The sequence below is a fragment of the Rhodnius prolixus genome, unplaced genomic scaffold, assembly GCF_049639745.1.
Source record: "Rhodnius prolixus isolate KJV_2025 unplaced genomic scaffold, Rpr scaffold_16, whole genome shotgun sequence".
Lineage (NCBI taxonomy): Eukaryota > Metazoa > Arthropoda > Insecta > Hemiptera > Reduviidae > Rhodnius > Rhodnius prolixus.
Genome location: NW_027411616.1, coordinates 2,512,399 through 2,536,620, shown reverse-complemented (window position 1 = coordinate 2,536,620; position 24,222 = coordinate 2,512,399). Strand labels below are relative to the sequence as shown.

Sequence of the window (24,222 nt, the reverse complement as noted above, 5' to 3'; positions counted from 1 at the left end):
TATTAAACGGGGCGAAACCACTGCAACAGTGGTTATTAAACGATATCGATAAGCCAAACATAATCAACTGACGAATCATCAACATTGTAACAATAATAATGAGAACAAATTTTATATTATTTATTCATTTACTACCAACTTGAAGCCTCGTGTGGCTGTGGTGCCGTGGGGATAGGGTCCCGCCCCGTCTTTTCAAAATCTAAATCTAATCTCTACTACCAACTTAAGTATTTAAAAACCATGAACAAAAGCATTATTTTTTGCGCTTTAAAATGTTTAAAAGAATTTAGCAAGAAAAAATTCTTTATTTCGAGCGATTTCGATTAAAGAAAAAGTGGTAACAACGAGCAACCATGAGTACGAGTCTGTACATAATGAGCAAAAGAACTATAAAGAAGTATGGTGAGTTGAGGCGTAACTGGGCCCCACACGAAGTTTTCTGGAGTTTAGACGCCTCTTCCTGTCCTGTAAGGAAAGAAGATTGTCTGCATGTCAGGCCTTATTGATAGGTAGGTAACAGCTCACGAAAAAAAAAATGATAACAGTAAAACGTCCCGGCACATCGGGGGTAGAATAGACCTGCTCCTAATCCGGGTTGATGTGAGAGGCGACCGAAGGATACGAGGGAGTGAATAACACTTTTTAGGGAGCCAACCGGCCCAGCCTGACAGGGGCTACCTGAACAATAGAACCAAAACACGCACACATTCACACACCTAACTAAATGTATAAATATGCACTCACGGCAGGGTACACAGAATGGAATCAAAACTCAGATAGCAGACTCTGGCGAGGACAGATCTCAGACGGAAAATCACTATCTTACTTGGAGGTCCTCAGCAGCCTTTTAGCCTTTTCCTGCCAAGGGCGGCAAGGGCAACACAAGACTAGCACCTACAAGGGAATATTGGCGTAGTTTAGTTATTACGATGAATGATGGCACATCAAAAACTAATTTTTTTTCAAACATTCTAAACGAACTTACTGAAGACAAAGAGTGCAAAATCGTGTGGCTCTGATCTTCTTACAATGTCTGCTCTCTCAAAAAACAATGGGAATAGAAATTCTCTGGTACATTCCCAATGGTACATTAGGACCGGCCGATACCTTGATGATGGTTTTGTAACCATCTTCTAGTAGGCCCTCCAGTTATAGGCCCATATCGCTGACCACCAGCTCGAGCAAGCTTCTAGCATCTCTAATCAATTATCAACTACATTCTCGAAACGAGAGTCAGTTTAGGTAGAGTTTCGCAGATATCGCGCCTCGTTAGTTCAACCGAGTCATCTTGAGGTCTATTTGCAAAATGCTTTTCTGTTTTTGCGTGGGACAAGTACCCCGAGACCAAGAAGACCTATGATATGAGGAGAAGATCGGCTTACAACTTAAAGTTTAATAATTTTTGTAGGGAATCTAATTGTTGGGTAGTTCTCGGATAGGGAAGGGGCAGGGATTGGTGTAGGTACAGGGATTGAGGTTGGGGTAGGGATTGGGAGTCCTGTCGGCCAGCATTTCAAGCTAATGCACTAAATGTATGTTTGTAAGAATGAAATATTATTCTAAATTCAGAAAATGTAGAAGTTAGAATTTTGAGAATAGTTTTAGGTCATTTGAGAGTCCACAGCGGACGAGTGAATCTCTGGCACCTTACAATGAAAGGAGGAAAAGTCTCTGTTCTCATGCTAGACAACGTGAGATGTGATCTCAAATTCAATGGAACTCACTATCTGGGCAAGTGTTTGTGAAAGACAGGGATCTCGTGGACTTGAGTTGGTACACACTGTTGCTTTTACGCGCAGCAAAAGAAAGAGCAAACTCTCGCCATGTAGCAACCTTAGACATTTCATTCAGTCTCGATTTCAAAAAACATTACACACTTTGTGAAACTGCGCATTACAATGAAGTAGCTCTAATCTCCCCAAAACCACAACGAATTCTCCTAGAACAAAGTATTCAAACCAAAGTTCTATGTGCGTGGAATGTAAATAATCTAGAAACCATTTTCGAGAAAATCACAAAAAGTAAAATTCTTTTAGTACCACTAAACAGTCGCAGGATTTTTTAAAATTCTAATTTTGCTTCCACATATGTATAATTCATATTACAATGTTTTTGTTGTTGTAGCCCTTCAACTCATTTTTGTCCGTGGAAATGTAGCAAGTGAAATTATATTGTCAGTCACCAATAATAGTTTGTTTAAAGAATATCGTAGACGTCGTTTTCGAGTGAATAAAAGAAGCATTCAATAAAGTAGGTGTTCGGTTGGCTTATTGACATCTCAGCATTTATCTGTTGTAGTAGCCTAGATTGCAATTAGAAACCGTGCTGTGTATCTTCACACTTAAGGGACCAGTGGAAACACTATTTCGAAAATTTGACTCGATTGCAATGTTTCCTTTTGATAGGAGTAAGAGCAGTCATTTCTCTAAAAAGTTTGCCAAATGAGAGTAGAAGCGGCAGTAAGAAACATTACCACTTCACAGCATTCACTTTTTCAGAATTAAAAAAAGAAGTAAATTTTAAATTTGTGTAAGTTAGTGTATTTGAAAAATGCTACAATACCACTCTTTCAATTATGTTCTATTTTTAAAATCATTTCAAAATAAGAAGAAACACATCGTACCAGTTTAAAATTGAACATATATATCGTGCACAGAATCTAAAACAAAATAGTTTATTTAATCCTACATAAACATAGGTCTGCTACATTCACATTAAATGGAATTGGGTTTTACACTAAAACGCATCAATACAGAATAAAGGTGCCCATATTTAGCAAGTTTATGTAATCCATGCGTTCTAACTCATATTTTTCTTCTAACTCCCAAAGTTAGACTGTACATACCGAGAACTACTTTAAAATGAATAGTTCTGGTGAAATTGTTCAAATAGAAATTCAAAGCGGTGTTGTATTAAAGGAGTTAGTAGGAAATCGCCTTGGCTGCGAGAAAATGTTAAAAAAGTAAAAAATTCATTAAAGAGAACTACCACTTCCGTTTCTTTAATCTCAGAATTGCAGAAACACATTTCATATTCAACGAAAAAACGCTCTAAATGACTCCCGACATAATAAACAGACAATCTAGAGAAAACCCTCTCTCGAAATAATAGGAAAACTTATTTTCCTGCAAAAATTTCAAAAAAAAAAAATAGATTTTATTAAATTCGTATCTATTGTACATTTGGGAAGTTTACGCAAAATCGGACGCTCTCCCACTGCCCACTCTCAGGAAGTGAACAAGGACTTGTTTCGTACACAGAAGATTGAGAATCTCACACCTTGCCAACAGGCTGGGCAAAGGGATCACTTCTGCGGCGGCGAGGAAGGTATTCGCTAGGGAACAAGCAAGTGAAGACCGCTGTTCCCTTGTACACCCCAACCCTTCTCTAGCTCAATCCAAGGATGGATGGGAATGACTATTTCAATAACGGAGCCTCGGAGATCCCAGATGTCTCCTTGGAGTAACACCCGAGTAAACAACGAGCTGAGGAAAATGTTTGAATGCATTCGTTAATGACGAGTGTTGGAGAAGGTTTGTATTTTCTGGAGAGACAGGTAGATGTACAGTCGGATTTGGTCTAGTAAAAACCGCTTCTCTGCATTCAGGTGACCTCAAACACAATTTCCATTATAAATCGAATGTCAAGATGCTTTTTTTATCCTAGTAGTAAGGCAGCAATAATTCAATCTGTTCCCTCAAAAAATAAAAAAATAAATAAAATAAAAAGAATAAGCAAAGTGACAATTTACAAGATAAAAGATTTCCCACTCCAAATTATTGTCGGGCACACTAAAGAAAATTTTCTGATTCAACTCGTCTAGCGTCTAGAGCGTTTGTCTAGCAGCCTTTTTAGAAGTTCGCATCTGTTTTTGCAGTCTATCCGTTTTAGTCGAGTATGAGGGTTCCATGTAAGTTCGCTAAGCAGAGGTATCCCTTAGATCAAGAGTCACCGCGGCTTACCCAATCCAAATAAAAATTACTACGCTACGACATTGCGTGAGTGGATACTAAACCAGGTAGTACAATGTAATTTCCTCTTCAAGTACTGTGAGAATTTAGGCTGTGATAGCCACAGGGATGACCACACTAGAAATAGCTACTAAACTTCTCCTTCGAGGTAGCGATCTCTCTTCTTTTTTTTAATATTCTATTTATTCGCACACAGCCACACTTCTATTTACTCATTCATCGAAAACCACGGATGCCCGATTTAGGCCAATTGTAAAGCTTCGCAATACTTCTCTGCTAAAACATGACAACGAAAGCTACAAAACCGTTCAGTTCGTCACATAAAAAAACACATGTGTTCACTGAAGAAACTTACAAAACATTTTAGAATTACTAAACTTGTAGCCAAAACCTCACGAAAATACTGAATTTAGAAAAAATGGAGTCTTAAATTTCAAATAACAATAATAAGTATAAAAAAGTTATTAAAAGAAGTAGATAAAAAGGATAAATAAAACTGAAACTTGAATAAACTGATAAAACAAAATTATTTTCAAATTACTAATACAGAAGCGTACATGTGAGTCATGTATGTGTCATATGGGTAGGTTACCGGGTTAACTTTTCAAACTGAACACAATGCTCCGGTAACATATTTTTAAACCAAATTATGGTACCAATCATGCATAGAACTATTAATCTTACGGGCGTAAATAGAAAAGATAAAAGAAACATAACTTTCTAAAACTTAACAAACATGGAAAACGAGACTATTATTTCTACCTCTTTAATTAATAAATTATGGCAAAAATATTAGTTTAAGAAAAGAAAAATGTATAAGTGAATATTATCCCTTTATAATTGATTTATAATTTAATATTCCATACTGAAAGATCAAAATTGCATTTAAAAAAGGCTTATTCATCCAGAAATAATTTATTCAAATAAGCAAACTTAGGACGGAAAACTCGCCATTTCATCAAATCACAGTTCATTTTAAGTTAGTATTGTTACTAAATCTCGTTTTTTTTCCAACTCCAGTATTACAGATAATGTATTGAAATACAATTCAGAAAAACCCACCTAAAACAGGAATTCTCTCGGTTTCTTTAAGTAAAAGTGATAAGCATTCAGTGATTTAATTCATACTAAGTTTGGAGAACTAGGTTGTTGATTGAGTTAAGTGTAAATATTGCTTTAAAGGTTTTTAACGTTCTCTGGTGTATGAAGGACATAGACCCCACAAGTGAGATATCTCTTCTTCAGACTGTTCCTAGCAACACTCAAAAGTGACAAAATCAGTGCGGATGTTACAGTTCGAAGAGAGCAACCAACACAAACCATCGAAGAGAGCAATCAACACAAACCATCGAAGAGAGCAACCAACACAAACCATCGAAGAGAGCAACCAACACAAACCATCGAAGAGAGCAATCAACACAAACCATCGAAGAGAGCAATCAACACAAACCATCGAAGAGAGCAATCAACACAAACCATCGAAGAGAGCAATCAACACAAACCAGGATTTCACTCAAGTGAGATTACTTTGAAAAAATTAAAACAAATTAATAAAATAATGGTCTATTAGACACCAAAAATTTAAAATTATGCAATTTTATGAAAAACAGTTTCTTCAAATTTTTAAAATTGCGCACCTAGAATTTAAATTGTTCATTCCACTTTTTGAAACTAAGACAATTTTTCTGGAGTAATAACGGAGGAATTAGAAAAAAGAGCAGCCAACTCTTTGAGGTCCCACCTGGAGAGTAGATTCCAGGGTTCAAAGGGCAGCGGCATTCTCTTCTCACTCTCCGACGGCTAAGATCGACTCTCCAGTTGAGTTCAATCACGCTTCTTGACTTGCTGATGGACTTCGTGAATCTCGCGGAGCAGATGGGATGATCTTAGTTCGAGTACCAAGCGCTCCTGGGCAATGGAACAACTTCTCTTTCTTCATTCACGTCCTATGACAGAACCGGGGTTCCTTCTATTGCCGTCTTTGTACCCAATTATCAGGATCTTCGTGATCTGCAAGGTGACAATATATCCTCGATGTACCCATGTAAATCTGCATGATGGCTTCTGCTATATCCCAACAATACCGCCGCTAGGCACTGGTTCTCAACGGTAACAGTTTCAGTAACTTTACTCTTCATTTGTACAGAAGTAGATAAAGATCCAAATCATGGACGTCTAATGGAAACATGGATTAAGTTCGTCGAAGCAGCAGTACTCGGCAGTGATAATGGAATAAACTCAGAGAAACAAAAACGATATCTCAGAAACTCGCAAGGGATATTGTAATTGGTGCAGTATAGCCAAGTTGGAGTCCCTTGAGCAGGGAGAAATAGTTTCAAGCAATCATCATTTTCTGTTTACATACATCTTAAAATAACAAGACGGAAAATCACAGATAATTCAGATTTGATTAAACACTTGTATAGATCTAACACTTTTATTCAATACACTTGATGCAAAATTCACTTTAAGGGAAAGAATTTATAGAAATGCTCTTTCATCGAACTGCGACAATTTTCTTTGAATGTTTATAGTAATAAAGCTAAGTTTGAACTCAATCCTACCTTTCAGTAAATATTCTTAGTTCAAAAAATAAAAAAAAAAGCTATACTAAGCGGATATTTAGTTACTTTTAGACACACACACTTAGGTCTATCACTTTCAATGGAAACGTTTTGCGAAGGGAGAAGTCATGTAGGCAAGTCTTAAGAGGAGGAGTTCCAGGCAGATCGCTAATCTGCAGCAAGTGAAAGGGTCGTGTATTGACATTGGTTCCACAACAGATTTTCTGACATTTGTATTTTATCACACAAATTAGAAAATAAGATTGAATAAAATAAATTAATTGATAAAAATGTAGAAAATTAAATTTAAATTCACAGTTTTTATTAGAGGAAGACGAAACGAAGTTAGATTTACCTGAATTAGTGCGGCCGTCATCGTGGCTTTTTACGTGCGAGTGCGATTTTTTAAAATGCAATATAATATTTAAAAATAATTAAGAAATATATTGAGCTAGTTAGTTCGTTAAATTTTTCTTTATTTATATCTTGAAGAAATGTTTACAGGTAGATTTTTGAGCTAACAGTAAAGTAATAATAATAAATAAATAAAAAAAAATAAGGTAAAAATGCGGGTTTAATCGTAGAGTTACTTAGGAAAGAGAGAGGCCGCGAGAACCAGTTGACAAAACGACACCCACTAAGTGACTGGGCCGTCAGCTTCGTGTAGTGGGTCTGAAATGCTGGCAAGGTACCCCCTCTTACTCAGATGGCTATGGTATCTGCACGCGCGCTGTTTCTCTCCAGTGTTGTGAGCGTGGAGCTCCGGCATCTCCCATTCTCTCGGGCGGACACAAGGCAAGAAGGCCGTATTCTCTTCTCATTCACTGTCACAATCGCCCTCGCGGCACCTTCCTCTCCGAATTCTCACAGAATGCCGCTCGTCATCTTCTCTCTTCCCAAATACACTACCACCACAAAAGGAGGGCCAAGAATGAGTGTGGAGAGAAGAGAAAAAACTGGGGCTTTGGCACAAGCTCAGGGAGGGCGGTTTTCTCCGAGAGCGGGGAAGAGAAGTAAGATTTGGCGGCGGAGAGGTGAGCGGAGAAGAATTGAGGGGCCCGCAGAGAAAGGCATTGTTGCTGCCACACAGCGGGACATGCGCAGGCCGTCCCGCCCACCGCCCACACAACGGGCACGCCCCTGCACCGGCCCTTAGCCCCTCTACGCGCTATCTCCCCGCAGGGGTAATAGTCTCTTCTCTTCTCATAATTGAATGAACTCCTTCTGCCCTAACAATTCCTATAAATATATATTATCTACCACCCCTTACAACAGTCCGTCCCCACCACTACTTCCTAACGGGCATTTATCAAAATAATGGCGCTTTCCTTGTTTTCCAATCGATCGCTGCTCACCCTCTTCGCAGAAAATAATAAGAAAAAAGCCAGCTAGAAACACTTGGCCCTAAAATAAAAGGAGATGCTTCCCCAAACCATCCTATTTACTTCTTTTTTTATGGAAAGATGATAAATTTCTTGGTACAGACCTATTGAATAAAACAAACACATCGAGTTTTCGCCAAAACGTTTCACAATATTGAAAAAGTTTCTCTTTCTAACTCACTATCCTTATTAGAAGTAACGTGTTGATAAAAGTAAAAATAATAATTATCCTACTAACGTTACAGAAAAAAACTAAATAATCTATTCCCCACAAACTTTTCCAATTTATATTTTATGCTTTCTAGGTACACAAAAATATTTAATTCACCTTTTTAAATGTATTTATTATTTTTAAGTCAATTTATATATGGGTAAATTTAAATCGGCCTGTTTTTTACAACTGTGTAATTACTTTGTAAAGGCCCTTAATAAAGCAATAAATTAATTTATGTCCGCTCCTAAATATATATACAGGGTGACCAAAGCTCCACCCACTTTTTTTTTAAACGGCGGGAAATTTCGAAAAAATAAAAAACACGTATTTAATTATCATAATTATAACAAAAAAATAATATAAATGAAGTGGCCAGCATAAGGGTCTGTGATATCTAATAAATTCTAAAAAATAACTTATTAATGAAAATTAATGCAGTAGAATTACTTAAATATTAATGAAGTATTAATGAAATGTTACTGGCTGATTTGTGTACCTTTTGGCGTTTAATCAACCCTTATACTTAACATTTTAAACTGTAAGTTTTTGTTAAGGAGATTTTTGTACCTTTTGGATGATTTTCCTTTTTGTCTATTTTACAAAGTTACATATCTTCTTTACAGATTTTTTTAAAATTTGGAATAAGCAATTCTATCATTATAACCTGATAAGGTGTTAACTACCCACTGGAGAGATCTTTTTAAAGAATGATTGTAGTTGCGGCTCCCAAACCATCCTCAATAACAATTTTTTTGAGAAAGCGTTTTGAATAACATAGGAAGGAATTTGTACGTAAATAGCAAAATTAAACTGCGATTTCAGTACTTCCTTTTAAGAGGAGTAAGAAAAATAAACTAGGATTGCAGTACTTCTCCCTAAAAGGCAAAGAGGCAAAGATTTTTTAATCGAACAATTCATTGATTTAAATCGGTTCACTCATTGATAATTTAAACGATTGCAGTACTTCCTCTTAGTAGGAGCAAGAGAATCAGCAACGTAGAGGAGCTATAACCACTTATTCGAGCTGAATTTTATCAAAATCGGACTAAGCGTTATAGAAATATTGGTAATAATAGTTTTAGAAAGGGCCTTATTTGGGTGGGGCAAACTCCCCTCCTTATGAGGCACGGTGCCGAGACTTTTAAAGTGCAAATCTGTATAAAATTTCGATTCGAATGACACTTCATTCATAAAAATCGGTTCACGTGTCGATAATTTGAAACGATTGCTATACTTCCCCTTAACAAGTGTAAGAGCTGATCGCCGCATTAATGTTACGTAGGGGAGCCCTAACCCTATCATCCTACCAAATTTTATCAAAATCGGGCCAAGATTTACAGAGTAATTAGTAATAATAATTTTGGAGGGGGCCTTACATAAAGGGGGCTAACTCCTCACCCATTCGATGTACAGCGTCGGGACCCCCAAAAGGCACATCTACATAAAATACTGAATCGAATGACACCTCATTCATGAAAATCGGTTCACGCGTTTAGGCGCTACGTTGTTTACAAAAAAGGTAACAACAAGAACAACAACAACAACAACAACAACAACAACAACAACAAGAACAAGAACAAGAACATTTTTTGAAAAAGCCGTTTTTGCTCATGTTCGGCAACTTTTTTCTCGAAACCTATTAGATCTGGGTGGTTGCAAAAAAATTACAGTTATAAAGGAGGGTTTGGAGTAAGATTTAAAGAAAATTTGGGAATTTTATCTTTTATAGAAATTTTTTCTCGAAACCTATTAGATCTGGGTTGTTGCAAAAAAATTACAGTTATAAAGGAGGGTTTGCCCTATAATTTAAAGAAAATTTGGGAATTTTATCTTTTATAGAAAAAGAGAAAAAATTTGTCAAAGTTGGGTGTTTTTCAACGTTACGCTTTTTCGTGCAGTTTTTGACGATCAACCCTTATACAACTGTCCTACCGGACAGTTTTAATAGAGAAAAAAATTGTCAAAGTTGGGTGTTTTTCAACGTTACGCTTTTTCGTGCAGTTTTTGATGGTCAACCCTTATACAACTGTCCTACCGGACAGTTTTAATCATTTTTAGTCTAGTTTATTTTCAGTGATTGACCCATTTTTTTAAACCCCTGTATCTCGAGATACAGCATCCAACTTTTGTTTTTCAAATGGAACGTTACATTTTTTGTTGCATATTTTTGTAGTATTTGAGCTCCTAAAAACAACAAAAAAATTTTTTTTTGAAATCGGTTAGGTTTTTCAAAAGTTATGGTAATTTAAAATATGAAAAACAAATTTCAGTTTACTATCAAAATTACGTTATTTTTTTAAAAAAATCTGTTCAAACTGGGCCCAACCAACGGATAGGCAAGCCAAAACTCTGGACTCCCACGCTTTGCTTGTAGCAGCACTTATGGTAGCGAAGTCAAGATCTAGGCAGGCTAGAGTAATTCGACGTTTCAGATCATCGACTGAAGCCACGGGATTAAGGATACTTTACACTTTATTTTTTAGGTATCCCCACAAAATATAGTCACTTGGGTCAAGTCCGGAGATCGAGGTGGCCATTGGATGGGACAATGAGTCTTTACGCACTTTGAAGGAAATTTCTGCCCAGCTAACCTCGAACCACTCTCGCCGGGCAACCATCTTGTTGAAAATACATATCTATCCGACGTTGTAGATGAACATCTTCAAGCGGAACTGGCAAAATGTCTCTTAAAAAAAGTTAGTTACCTTGCACCAGTTAAGTTCTCCCTGTAGAAGTATGGACCGATTGGTTGATTTCCTAAAACTCCACACCAAACGTATGTAGAAAAAACAACCTGAACGTCAAATAACTCTAGCCTGCCTAGATCTTGACTTCGCCACCATAAGTGCTGCTACAAGCAAAGCATGGGAGTCCGGAGTTTTGGCTTGCCTTTCCGTTGTTTGTGCCCAGTTTGAATAGATTCTTTAAAAAAAATAACGTAATTTTGACAGTAAACTGAAATTTGTTTTTCATATTTTAAATACCCATAACTTTTGAAAAACCTAACCGATTTCAAAAAAATTTTTTTTGTTGTTTTTAGGAGATCAAATACTACAAAAATATGCAACAAAAAATATAACGTTCCATTTGAATAACAAAAATTGGATGCTGTATCTCGAGATACAAGGGTTTAAAGAAATGTGTCAATCACTGAAAATAAACTAGACTAAAAATGATTAAATACGTGTTTTTTATTTTTTCGAAATTTCCCGCCGTTAAAAAAAAAAGTGGGTGGAGCATATAACTCTGGTCACCCTGTCTATATATATATATATATTTATAATAAATAAATAAAATAAATTAATAATAATAATAATAATTCATCAAGTATTTATGGTTCATAGCAGAACCATTGTTAGTAACAGCCTCAACAGACTGCTGATCAGAGTAGCCCAAGGAGTGGATAGATTCTATACTGAAAAAGGGGGTTTCGTGGATAGCAGGTCCTTCAGTATGCCTGTTGTGAATGCTTATCTTTCTCACTGAGTGACTCTTCAGAGGTACAATAACGTGGGAAAATTGTACGACAGCCGCTATATGATATGGACTGGAGGTGCTAATTATAAATGCGAGCCTAAGCAAGTGCTTAAACAAAAACAGAACCAAAATTCTGCTATAATGCCTGACCGAGCGGCAGAAGTAAAGGGACCGGATATGGTATTGTTTGGTGAAAAAAATTTGCGCTGCTTTACGGGCAGTGATTGTAGACATTGGTGACTGGAAACGATAGCTGGAACAAGAGACAATCAACTCACCGTTCCACTTCAGGACATGAATCAACTTGAACAAGTTGTGACAGATCGTATAGGCGCGACGTTTGATTCACCAGACTCCGTAGATTGGCAGGAAACGAAAGTAAAGCTGCTATAGTTTGGATGCATTTGCGCATTATGCAGAGAGCTGCATTGCCAGCTAACATTGTCCCTTCCAAAAAATCATTTCCGGAACTGACAGTTCTGTCGCACTTTACTCTTGGATAGTTATGATGTAGAAAAGTTTTCAAGTAGAATGTAACAATAAAGGGAATGGATTAGCTCAGTGGTAAGGTTCTGGATTCCCACGCGGAGAACCCGAGTTCGAATCCAGCTGCTGGCTCTTAGATTTTTTCTTCCTAGGAGCTTCTTACAGACAACACTATTCGGCAATGGACAGTGTTGTCTGTAACAAGAGAACACATCCCGAGTTCGAAACCTTCGGGCGCAATAAATGACCTCAGATGTGGACGCGTCTTAAATTAATAATAAAATAAAAGAATAATATTCTTAGTCCTCACGTTATGTTGTCAACACTTACACGTCCTAGGGTTTTGTCAGAATTGGCAAAACCTGAGATATAACTGTACTAAATAGAGATTTCAAAAAGTTAAGGATTTCCTAAAAAAAAAAAAAAAAAAAAAAAAACCCTACGAAATTGCTTATATGGATCTATATCTTTACTTTAAACATTTTTCGAGTAAAATTCAAAGTAGGGGACTTTTGGGAGTGAGAAACACAGCCTCAAGTTGAGAAAAGAAGCGCTAAAGGGAATTTTGGCAGAAAATCGGACTGTTGCCGAGGCTGAATCAATTCAATGTACTCAAATGGAAGAACCTAAAACAAAATAGAGGAGCACTACAATTGTAATGGTTCTTTGTAGGGAGGAGAGAGGAAGTCTCCGCGAGCTGTCAGCAATTGGATTTCAAGTAAATATATAAATGAAATGTATTTATTATACGTACATATATGGCTTTGGCAGTTAAAAAAAAAAAAAAAAAATGTAGGGAATAAATGTAACAGGAGAGCTTTTATAAATTGGCCAAGTTATATTTGGATTTGGAGAGGAAAAAGCAGCCTAGTGGTAACGACAGGACAACGTTACAAACGGAGCAGGGGGACGGACGTTCTAGAGAGGGAGTAAGGGGAGAAGCAGTTAAAAAAATGAAAATACAAAAAATAAAAGGGTTGGGACGTAGCAAACAGTGCGTAGAGGGTTGCAAACGGATTAGCTAATAGGACAAATAGCTTGTGTAGGGCTCAAAACAAATTCATCAGCTTGTACCTGCCACAATCCGGAATTGATGGCAACTCTGCTAGAACAGAGAGAGCGGCTTTTAAACGAAATCTCCCAATATGGCTGATATCAAATGTCTAGCGAAGATAAAACTATAAGTCCAAGCTCTCACCCACTTATACTGCACCTGAATATACTGCATCCTTTACTGTGTACAACTATCCTGCACAACATCCTGCACAACATCCTACACTGCGTCCAACCCTCCAGACCATATACTGGGATGCAATTGAAGAAAATTTTGGAGGATAAGCTGGGTAACATTCCAGCTCCAAACCATCTTCGCCTTGCAATCAGGACGACGACTTCTGATATCAGGCGCTTGTAAGAAGTGTTGCCTTCGTTCAGATGTTACAAAATTGAATGTTCGACAGAAAAAACATGGCTCTTTAGTTAACAGAGCATCACGATTACTGCACTTCATTTTTAGAGCGATTAAACGCTTCACACCAAGGTAAATAAAGTGGATTATAGGGTATTATAGGCGACTGATTCGTTATCCCAATGGAAATAAATAATATTGTCAGTTTGTCATATTTTTTTGTATTACTTTGCCGAGCTTTCTTTTTCTGGGAGCCTCTACATCTCATCTTCAACGAGCGTCCGTGTTCCGGTGATGGACGGATGGACAGGCTTTAGGAAGAGTAGATTATCCGGAGGCCGGTGCACTAAGATGCTCTGGGCTCCAATGACTTTAGATGTTAACCTGACTTTTTTTATTTCTTTTTTCAACTTCATTTACTTTCACATGTCTGCAACAAGTAAAGCTGATACAACATATGATACATATGTATAAATTTTAGAGTAGCATGAGGAGAGAATTCACCCCATTGGGAAACCCATCCAAAGGTTTAAAAACTCCTCAAGAGCTAAAACAAAGTCTTCACTCTTAAGGTTCAGCACTGAACGCAACCTGGAGCGTCCAGGGAAACATTTTAATAGAGATGGAGCGGTTTCAATATGTCCCCCAGTGAGATGATTCCAGAACGAGCTGGTTAAATGAAAATATTCTTTAGAATACGTTGACTTTAAAGTAGAAAAACATAGAAACTTTTTGGCACACCACTTCTTGTGTTCATGCCCTTGCATTTGGCTCAAATTCGAAAATCTAGACGATTGCAGAACTGGCCAATGCTGTGGGCAAGTGCATGTGAGAAGGCTGTAGTTAGACGCTAAGAGACTGAAGGTACCAAATAAATGGTAAATGATGTCCTTACGGAAGTGAGAAGAGTGCGTGTTGTAGCACAGACAGGTGCTTGCAGGTGTGTACAGGATCGATATGGTGTCAAGGTCGCCGGGCGTACATTGCCCCTCGGCCCAACAGCTCCAGTCAATCACTGCACCGCTTGTCGCACTCACGCGCCCTACATTCCTTCTATCGCAAATGTTTTTATTTTTCTAAGCGTTGAATTTGGAAGGAATGGACTCGATACTGAGTTATGCACCCGCCACTGGTCTCCGAAAGTCTAACTTACAAAACAGTAAACTCAAACTTCGAATTTCTAGTTTGTCTTATTTCTCACAATGGAATTTAAATAAATTAGCTTTTTTTCAGCGTACTGCGGTGAACCGGACCTTGTACTTTTGCTGCTGACTACCCGATCTATCTCAGGGCAGGAAGCTACATCAGAAATGTAGTTGGAGAAAAGTTTGCCGCGGTTGAGTTCATTGTACTTACCACTGAGCCGATTCCCTTGCCGTTTTGTTCGAATTCATGATGGTTTTCTTGCTTTCTGGAAGTTAAGAGACGTCCTATGTTCAACTGAAGTTCTACCACCATTGAAATGAAGAAACCAGCAGGGCACCCCAACCTAGATCAAAGAGCATCATCTAATCATGTGTTTAAATATTTGAAAATTTTATATTCGTGATTGCAATTTATTTGAATAGATCAATGCAAGGCCATCCAAGAAGTAAAGTATAAATGTGAAATTAAAAAAACAAACAAAATACTGATGTGCACACTGACCCGATTTTCGCTATTCTCAAAACTCAAACTCCTTACTTCAGAACAAAGTTTTAATTCTTTCAAACATAGTAACAGTGTACTTCACATCGCCATGGCACTCTAAAGGAAACCTCCCTCTTAAATAACTTGTCGGAGAAAACGATTCAGTTACGGTTTGTACCAATGCTACCTTCGTGATTCTAGTGTGTTAACCAAATTTAGAACAATCCCAGGTTCTATTTTCCAAAACGCCTGGAGTAAAGTGACGTCACCTTCTTCCAGTCGATTAATCTTCTTTAAACTCTTAATTCCAACTTCAAAGTTCAAAATTCATTAACCATCGTATGGACTGACCATCAGACTAATCAAGCCCCTCAGTCTGATTCAAATCATTTAATATTATGTTGAACTGAAACGTGCTGGTCCTTCTTGATTAGTCCTAGTTAAATATAATAAAAGAAGGATTTGAGGCAGATATCCTCAAATGTTTATATTGTTTGTTTATTTAAATAAAAATAGAGCAGGTTGGTGTTTGACTAATACTGTTACATTTGGAATAACAGAGTTAAACTTTAATTTAATATAGACCCTTTAATTGAGAACTTGTAAAGATGCTTTATAATCAAATAATTAGTAAGGAACTTTAACAATAATTGCCTTCCTAAAAATATACCTTTCTTTGTCTACTTTATATTACATGTAAATGTAAGCATTTACATATGGTGTATAACATTGTGGGTAGAGCACCTAGATTAAAAAGGTAACTGAAGAAAACTATATACTATTTTAATAGAAACAAATTATTAGTCACATATTATTTTTAATGCTAAACAACTTGATAAAGTGAAGTGACAATCAATTTAATCGAAGAATGAACTTAAACCAACGATGTTTACTTCATACTACTGCACTAAACTTGCACTTAAATCTTGTTAATGACTGTTAGTGCTTATACTTTATATATAATGTTTTTTAAAAACCTGTTTTCAATTTTTTTAGCGTCATTAATGAAAACCAATGCATAAATAGTTTGATATCTCCTATTAAACTCCTTAACAAAAACTTACAGTTTAAAATGTTAAGTATAAGGGTTGATTAAACGCAAAAAGGTACACAAATCAGCAAGTACCCAACTTCATTAATTCATTAATATTTACGTAATTTTACTGCATTAATATTCATTAATATTTTTTAGAATTTATTAGATCTCACAGACCCTTATGCTGGCCATTTTCGTCTACAAAATATATGTTCAAGTAGCACTGTAGATTGACTGTAATATCTATTTATTTATAATAACCAAACTATTAATTACAGGTTAAAAAGAAAAACGTTATAAAAAATTAAAAATAACTGTGTGTTATTTGTGCTCACGAATATTTCGGTAAGACGAATTCAAGACAGTAGCCGACTCTGACTTTGTCTTTTTCTACTTTAACATGCATGTACGTATATATGATTTATCATAATTATAAGAAAAAAATATTATAAATGAAGTGGCCAGCATAAGGGTCTGTGACATCTAATAAATTCTAAAAAATATTAATGAATATTAATGCAGTAAACTTACGTAAATATTAATGAATTAATGAAGTTGGGTACTTGCTGATTTGTGTACCTTTTGGCGTTTAATCAACCCTTATACTTAACATTTTAAACTGTAAGTTTTTGTTAAGGAGATTTTTGTACCTTTTGGATAGATTTTCCTTTTTGTCTATTTTGCAAAGTTACATATCTGCTTTACAGATTTTTTTAAATTTGGAATAAGCAATTCTATCATTATAACCTGATAAGGTGTTAAGTCGGAACCGTAACTACCACTGGAGAGATCTTTTTAAAGAATGATTATAGTTGCGGTCCCCCAAACCATGCTCAATAACAATTTTTTTTGAAAAAGCGTTTTGAATAACATAGGAAGGTATTTGTACGTAAATAGCAAAATTAAACTGCGTTTTCAGTACTTTCTTTTAAGAGAAGTAAGAAAAATAAACTGCGATTGCAGTACTTCTAGGCAAAGAGGCAAAGATTTTTTAATCGAACGACAATTCATTGATTTAAATCGGTTCACTCATTGATAATTTAAACGATTGCAGTATTTCCTCTTAGTAGGTGCAAGAGCTTGATGGCACTTCACAGCCAAGTAGAGGAGCTTTAACAACTTATTCGAGCTGAATTTTATCAAAATCGGACTAAGCGTTATAGAAATATTGGTAATAATAGTTTTAGAAAGGGCCTTACTTGGGTGGGGCAAACTCCCCTTCTTATGAGGCACAGCGTTCAGACTTTTAAGGGCAAATCTGTACAAAATTTCGATTCGAATTACACTTCATTCATGACAATCGGTTCTCGTGTCGATAATTTGAAACGATTGCTATACTTTCCCTTAACAAGTGTAAGAGCTGATCGCCGCTTTAATGTTACGTAGAGGAGCCCTAACTCTATCATCCTACCAATTTTTTTCAAAATCGGGCCAAGATTTTCAGAGTAATTAGTAATAATAATTTTGGAGGGGGCCTTACATAAAGGAGGCTAACTCCTCTCCTATTCGATGTACAGCGTCGAGACCCCCAAAAGGCACATCTACATAAAATCGGTTCGCGCGTTTAGGCGCTACGTTGTTTACAAAAAAGGTAACAAGAACAACAACAACAACAACAACAACAACAAGAACAAGAACATTTTTTGAAAAAGCCGTTTTTGCTCATTTTCGGCAACTTTTTTCTCGAAACCTATTAGATCTGGGTTGTTGCAAAAAAATTACAGTTATAAAGGAGGATTTGCCCTTTATTTTAAAGAAAATTTGGGAATTTTATCTTTTATAGAAAAAGAGAAAAAAATTGTCAAAGTTGGGTGTTTTTCAACGTTACGCTGTTTCTGCACCTTTTTGACGACCAACCCTTGTACAACTCTCCTAGCGGACAGTTTTAATGACGCTACTTACACTACTAAACACACTGTTTGCAGTAAGTCCAGAGTTCAGTTTCTACACCCATTAGGTCATTTACTGTATTTTAAACTAACTAAATAAATAAAATTGATTGTTTTAACGCAAATGAAAGAGCTTTAGAAATGTACCGTGAAAAGTGTTTTCAAATTGTTCACAATTATGTGCATATTGTCCTTGAATATGCACTCTTGCTACTGAGAGGTGTAACATAGAACTCACAAAGCCCATTTTGGAGAAGCCTCCTTTATTAATTCAATAATTAATTATTTCTATATTAATTATTTTAATATTTTAAAGGAGTATCGTCTAAAATATTGCATTACATTTCTATACGAAATTAAAAAAGAAAAAAGTAAACATTTGGGCTTTATAGGAATGAATATAGGAACAAACTCTACAAAACGAGGCTGAGTCCAATGTAGACGGGTGTGGTTACGCAAAACAATGATAACTTCCTGTTCTATCTTGTCCCAAGCTTAATTCAATATTATCCTTCCACAGCGACCTAATCCTTGCTCCTTTCCACAACTTGCAAACCCAACCTGATTGCACAAGCCCCGCCTGCGTCGTCCTCCACGTCGCTTAAACCGACCTTGCGACCTCTTCTCCTTCCTACCCGGAGAGCTCTATCACTGGATGGCTGCTATCTCTCTGTGATTGTGGCGCTGTCCTACGGAAATTAATTCCCCTCTAGTGACATACTTATCACATTGTGAGGTGTATGTACAGGTGGTAAATAAATAGATAATTGCGGTAATAGGAAGATGCGTGGGCTTTCACACCAGAATGCCACCCTTACTGGAGGGACTTGGACACCACCGGTAGCAAAAGACATTTAAAGAAATGTGTTGATGAAAGAAGCACTAGGGTGGTGTGCTGACGGCTAGGAGTGGGGTGAAGGCTCTATTGGCTGTGGAGAGCAAAGCGCGAGCCCCTATAAAGGGTTGGCGCACTACAATAGCTATTGTTAGGGGCGTGCCGCGCAGGCTCCGTCCCGCTCTTGCCCGTCCATTGTGCGCCCCATAACCGTCTCTTTATTTTCCAATGAGCAAACTCATCATAATCAACATATACGACAAAATTAATTAGAAGTCAAATTGCTGATGGAGATATTTCATTGAAACGTTAAAATAATATTTAATTAAATATGTGAACATATTACAAAGCAAGACTGCTCCGGTATAATACCTTTTGATATGCAAATTAATTGAGAATTCACTCTGACGCACTCACTGAACGCAACCCCGGACACCGAAAATTCCGTTTTTGTCATTGCATAACATTCACTGGAATTCGGTAACATTTTTTCTTGGCTTTCTTAATTCTCACCGAATGGTTCACCATGTTTACTAAAACTATCCATTTTCAGGCTTCTAGAAAACCCTTAAAATGTCGAACGATCAGTTTGGCAAAGTGCCTCTTGGATAAGTTTTGGTCAAACGTTTTAGCGGCTCTTCATGCGAATGTCTGAGTTAACGCTGTGAGGCAGATCTCTTAAAATAATGACAATACGAAAGTAGTGCCCTAATTTGGCTGCAAATAAAAAGAGCCCCTTAAATTCCATACTTTTATATCCTACTAATATATATAAATTTTTTTAACATTAAACCCACATTTATTACATATGAATGTATAACATTGTGCCAGCGCATTTAGTTCATTAATATAAAGTTATGTTAATGTTTTAGTGGAGATATTTAGAGGGAAAATGGCGAAGTTGAATCTCATATTATATTATAGATTTATAAGTGTAAGTTTAATTAGAAGATGAGGGGAGAAGATGCACCATTACAATTATGGCCTGAGAGAATGTGGCGGAGGGGACAAGCCAGTGGTCCAGATTTAGTGCCGGAAGTGACACGTCACTAGAGCCAGTGTTGCCGCGAGCCAGGTGAGCTGCCATGACAGCTGCTCATGAATGGCTTGCCGCAGTACAGTGAAATATATTTAAAATAATATATATATCTAAGAGATGAATGAAGAGCGAGTGGATGCCAGGTTTTAACATGGCCCACAAATATTAGTGTCCGTTCGCTTGATCATATAGACGAGGTAAGTTGAATAGAAAGGAAGGAGTGTTGGTAAGCATGTTGCGTATGGAACAAGTTGCGCTTCAAAAATAAATAAAGCACAACTGTTTGTGTAGACTTGCGCACCTCTAGCGATTCCAAACGCTCCTGTACCTGTCCAGCCCTCCTTAACCTATTATTTGCTGCAGGTTTGAGCTTGCAGCTTTTTTCACTTCCTGTCCGCGCATGCCTCTTCATGGAATCGTATCACCTATAATCTCTTAATTACTTTCTCTTGCTATACTAGGTAAAGAGAATTATTATTTTAATCTATTGTTTTCATTTTCTTTTCAAGAAACTGTGTTTATGAATAATTATTATTAATTATTAAACATTTTTCAACACTTGCCCTAGATCCAAAGGGTTCACAGTGGCGTAGGCCTTGACGAAAGTTGCCAGCTATTGCGTGCAGGTCCATAGATACACAGATCTACAAATTTATTTTGGAACACCATTTACGAGAGAAGTGGAACAAAATTAGCAGATACAGTACACGTGGATGAGAGGGCCGAGGTGGCTAAATTACCCCTGGAACAATGCAGAGATGTGGAATGGAAGGCAGCAAGAAAGGCGCATACCTTAGAGATAACCGTGTTGATTATATTTTGTTGAAAGGAGCAACTTTGTTAGATAGACGTGAGCAGAATTAATTTGGGCTGGCATTGTGTGCAGCACTTCTTCCACTCTCAGCGTTTTTCTTGCCCACTCCCTTCAATATAATAGCTTCCTCATTTGTATTGTGAGCCGGTGAATGGAGCTCTACTCCTGCCATTCTGGTCCCAACAAGACATTCGCCTCCCTGGCCCCTTCACCACCCTCTAAATCATATTCTTCCTATTATTCCTCTTTCAAGGTCGCACTTTTCAATTTTCACATTTTTGAATTAGACTTACATACGTGACAAGTGTGACTTTGAGGCGAGCTCAACCTCACCTCGTAGCTCTCTCGTTTGAATTGACAATTTCTTTTTTGCAAGCACGCAACACTGGCCTTGTTTTAATTTCCGACGGACCCAGCGATCTGAAGGGAATATGATCTGAGGCTTTTGTTGGCTTACGTGCAAAAATGAGCCCCCACCTCCATCTTATAATACCTCGTTTTTTTTCATTCATTTCATTTTTAGTATAAAAAGTTGAATGTGTGCATAGGCGCATACAGTGTGAAGACAATTTCATTTTAATCAATCACCGCGTCCGTTCTCATTATATAAAAATAATAATAGTATTTAATTAATTTACGTATTTTTGTTTTTTATTTTAGCATAAAATATTTTTTTTTCGAGTTTGGCTACTCAGAGCTTCTAGAGAGACTGAATCGATGCAAGCTCTCCAAAATAAAATGAGCGCACAAAATGACGATGAAAATAAACGACAGAAGTCGAGAAAGAAAACGCTGTCAAACATTTGCAGTAAAAAACTGAGAAAGACAAAGTAGAACTGCAACGTCAGTATACTTATACATATTGAAGTTTTTGTAAAATGAGAAGCTGAGGATTCATTGCGAGAAAAGAATCGGGAAGATGAATCTTGATGAAGATGAACACGCTACAACCACATAAGTACTTATTTCAAGAGAATTAATGTTCGATTTCTTTGTTCCGCTTCTAGAACAAGTTCGAATATAGTTTTTTAAGAAACCAATATTTTGTTCTTTCACAATTAAATTTATGCTGGAAATACTATTAGGGCGTTTTCAGACTTCCTCCCTTGATGTGTTGATTTAATTTCTAGTTAGAATTGTACCTTTATAGGGCATCGTTTCTGTTTTCCGCTCCACGAATATTGTCCTTCATAATTTGAACAGAGCTGTGAGCCAATGAACCGAATCCCTTTCGATACCAGCAGCTGACTCTGGTGCAACAACCACCAAACATCCCTCATATTTTTTTACAAAGTGAAAAGTAGGCCATGGGGGAAAAAGGAGGTCTGGACTGGTTCAGGGATCGGTCCTTCTCCACATAAAAGTAATGGATTAATAGTTTTTCTAGAAAGAACCTACCAAGCCTGAAAAAATGCCAATTGATGATCATGAGTTCGCAACTTGTAAATACTGAAAAGGTTGTTACAAACTGAAATAAAATTAAGGATAAAAAATAAGAACTTGAATTAAGGTCAACTTTGCAAATGCTAGGTTGCGGCATGAGATCTTAGCAGGTTTAAACCGAGATCAGGTCGCGAAAACGACTAGTGAGTAGAAGCCCACTACACCAGAGCGGGCGCTTAATGTACTAGACCTCTCAAAATGATGGTACAATACTCTATGGCTCATCTTTGGGGAACCGAATCTAGCCTATATCCCAATCACTGAGGAGGGCTATAAGGTCCTCCTTGCAATTGTAAATGGGATGCACAATATCTCTAGAAATTTGGCCATGTTGTCCAGAAGTCATGGTTACTGCCCAAAGAAAGCTGAAGGATTGCGAGAGAAATATGCGATACATATTTGGCCTGCGATTCGTCAACGGAGAGCAAGTACAAAGTGACCGCGTCTCAATGGATTTTAGAGGACAGTGAACAAGAGAAACGGACATGGAGACAAACTAGTGGACTACGGTGCCATAGGTAAGAAATCGCTAATTCTATTGTAATAACTGCAACGAGAGAATGGCGCGCGATTATTTCCCACCTGAACATTGTGTAAAAGAAAATAATTCCTGTCATCAGAGTTTTAAAAAAGGGGATGTTAAAATATACTAGCTAACCCCTAGCTTCTTGTAGACTGGCTGTGGGCTCTTTGTCCGTCGGTATGTCTGCAAACACGAGGCACATTTTTAATGAGATAAAGAGGATAAACCCTCTGTGAGTTCTGGGAGAGACAGAGCATAAAGAGGCCCCACGACTGACAAAATAAAAGAATCCGTAACTTTTTTTCCCCCTTATCCCGTAGAGTTTTACATCATTCTAAAATGTTTAATTTGTCCATTACCTTACACTAACGCTGCTCACAATACACTTGTCTCTACGTACCTTCTCATCATCCTTCTGTGTCTCAGTGTGAGAGACTGAGTAGGTTTTTCTCTTTGTGTTAGTATAAAATGACTCTCCCCTAACAAAAACATACAAAGCTACTACTCAATAGTAGTGTTAGGTGGAAGTAAAGCGAACACAAACGGTTTTAAAGCCCTTTTTGCAAGTGAAAGAGTGCGACAGAGAAAGAAAACACTCGCGAAATGAAATAAAAAAATAAAATAAAATGAGTTTAGAGAGACAAGCTTGGGTACAAAGGGCGCGCGCCACATTTGAAGTAAGCTTCTGGCGTGGAAAAACGGAATGTTTCATTTGCCTCCTTGCCCTGGCCTCGCTTCCATTTTACTTCATTATCTCTCTCTTATTTTTGCTTTTTTAAATCATCAAGGAAATAATCGGAACGTAATTTTAAACCTGAAATAAAAGAGACCCGGGAACGTGTTTTACTTCCGTTATAATTCTTCAAGTCCCAACAGTTTCCTTTGTGGGGTCAGCAAAGCGGCTTCGCGGGAAATGCAACTTGAAGTCCACGATCGTTTCATACAAATTCTTATATTCATGAATTGAATTTAGAATTATTCATAAAAATTCAATTACGCTAATTGAAGAAATTGAAAGTGCTGGGTGTTGACAAGTTCACGTGAAGGAGGAATACTTGAATAACAACAGTCCCCTCTAAAAGAACAATTTTCAGGGTTTTAAAGACAATTTGCTTGAAGTATGAAGAATTTAGGTTTTCAATTTGGGGGGGGGGGAGCGGTAAGAGAAGGAAACTCTCTTGAAATGTTTGTGCAGCACATGCGGACCTAACCAGCCGTTGATTACTTCAAATATACCTCGAATCGTACGATGTGGCAAAGTTGTTTGAGGTAAAAAAATACATGAAAAGTAACTTCAAGCATTATGGATACAATTCAGTAATAAGTTTTGGTATTTATTGAAGCGAAATATCTGACTAGTTTGTGTATAATTAATAAGGTAGAATGATATTGTGGGCGAACCCTGAGGGACATCCATAACTTTGATAAACGTACAAATTGAGCGGCTGCTCACTCAAAGTGGGTGGTGAATAGAAGTGAAATAGGAAGGAAGATACGACTGGAGGAAGGTGG

The 24,222-nt window shown here is 37.1% G+C and overlaps 1 protein-coding gene across 12 annotated transcripts in view; it reads right to left on the bottom strand.

Annotated features, from left to right (window-relative positions):
- Window positions 1-24,222, bottom strand: part of Sox102F (transcription factor Sox102F) — a 411,141-nt gene that overhangs the window by 133,271 nt on the left and 253,648 nt on the right. For 2 of the 12 annotated variants that reach the window (XM_074134527.1, XM_074134528.1), the window contains one exon: window positions 14,859-14,991. The exons of 9 other annotated variants lie outside the window; for them this stretch is intronic. The gene's annotated coding sequence lies outside the window, so the exon portion shown is untranslated. Of the gene's footprint in view, window positions 1-6,890; window positions 7,902-14,858; window positions 14,992-24,222 lie in introns of those variants that run through there. One more of the 12 variants, XM_074134529.1, reaches the window with a different exon arrangement.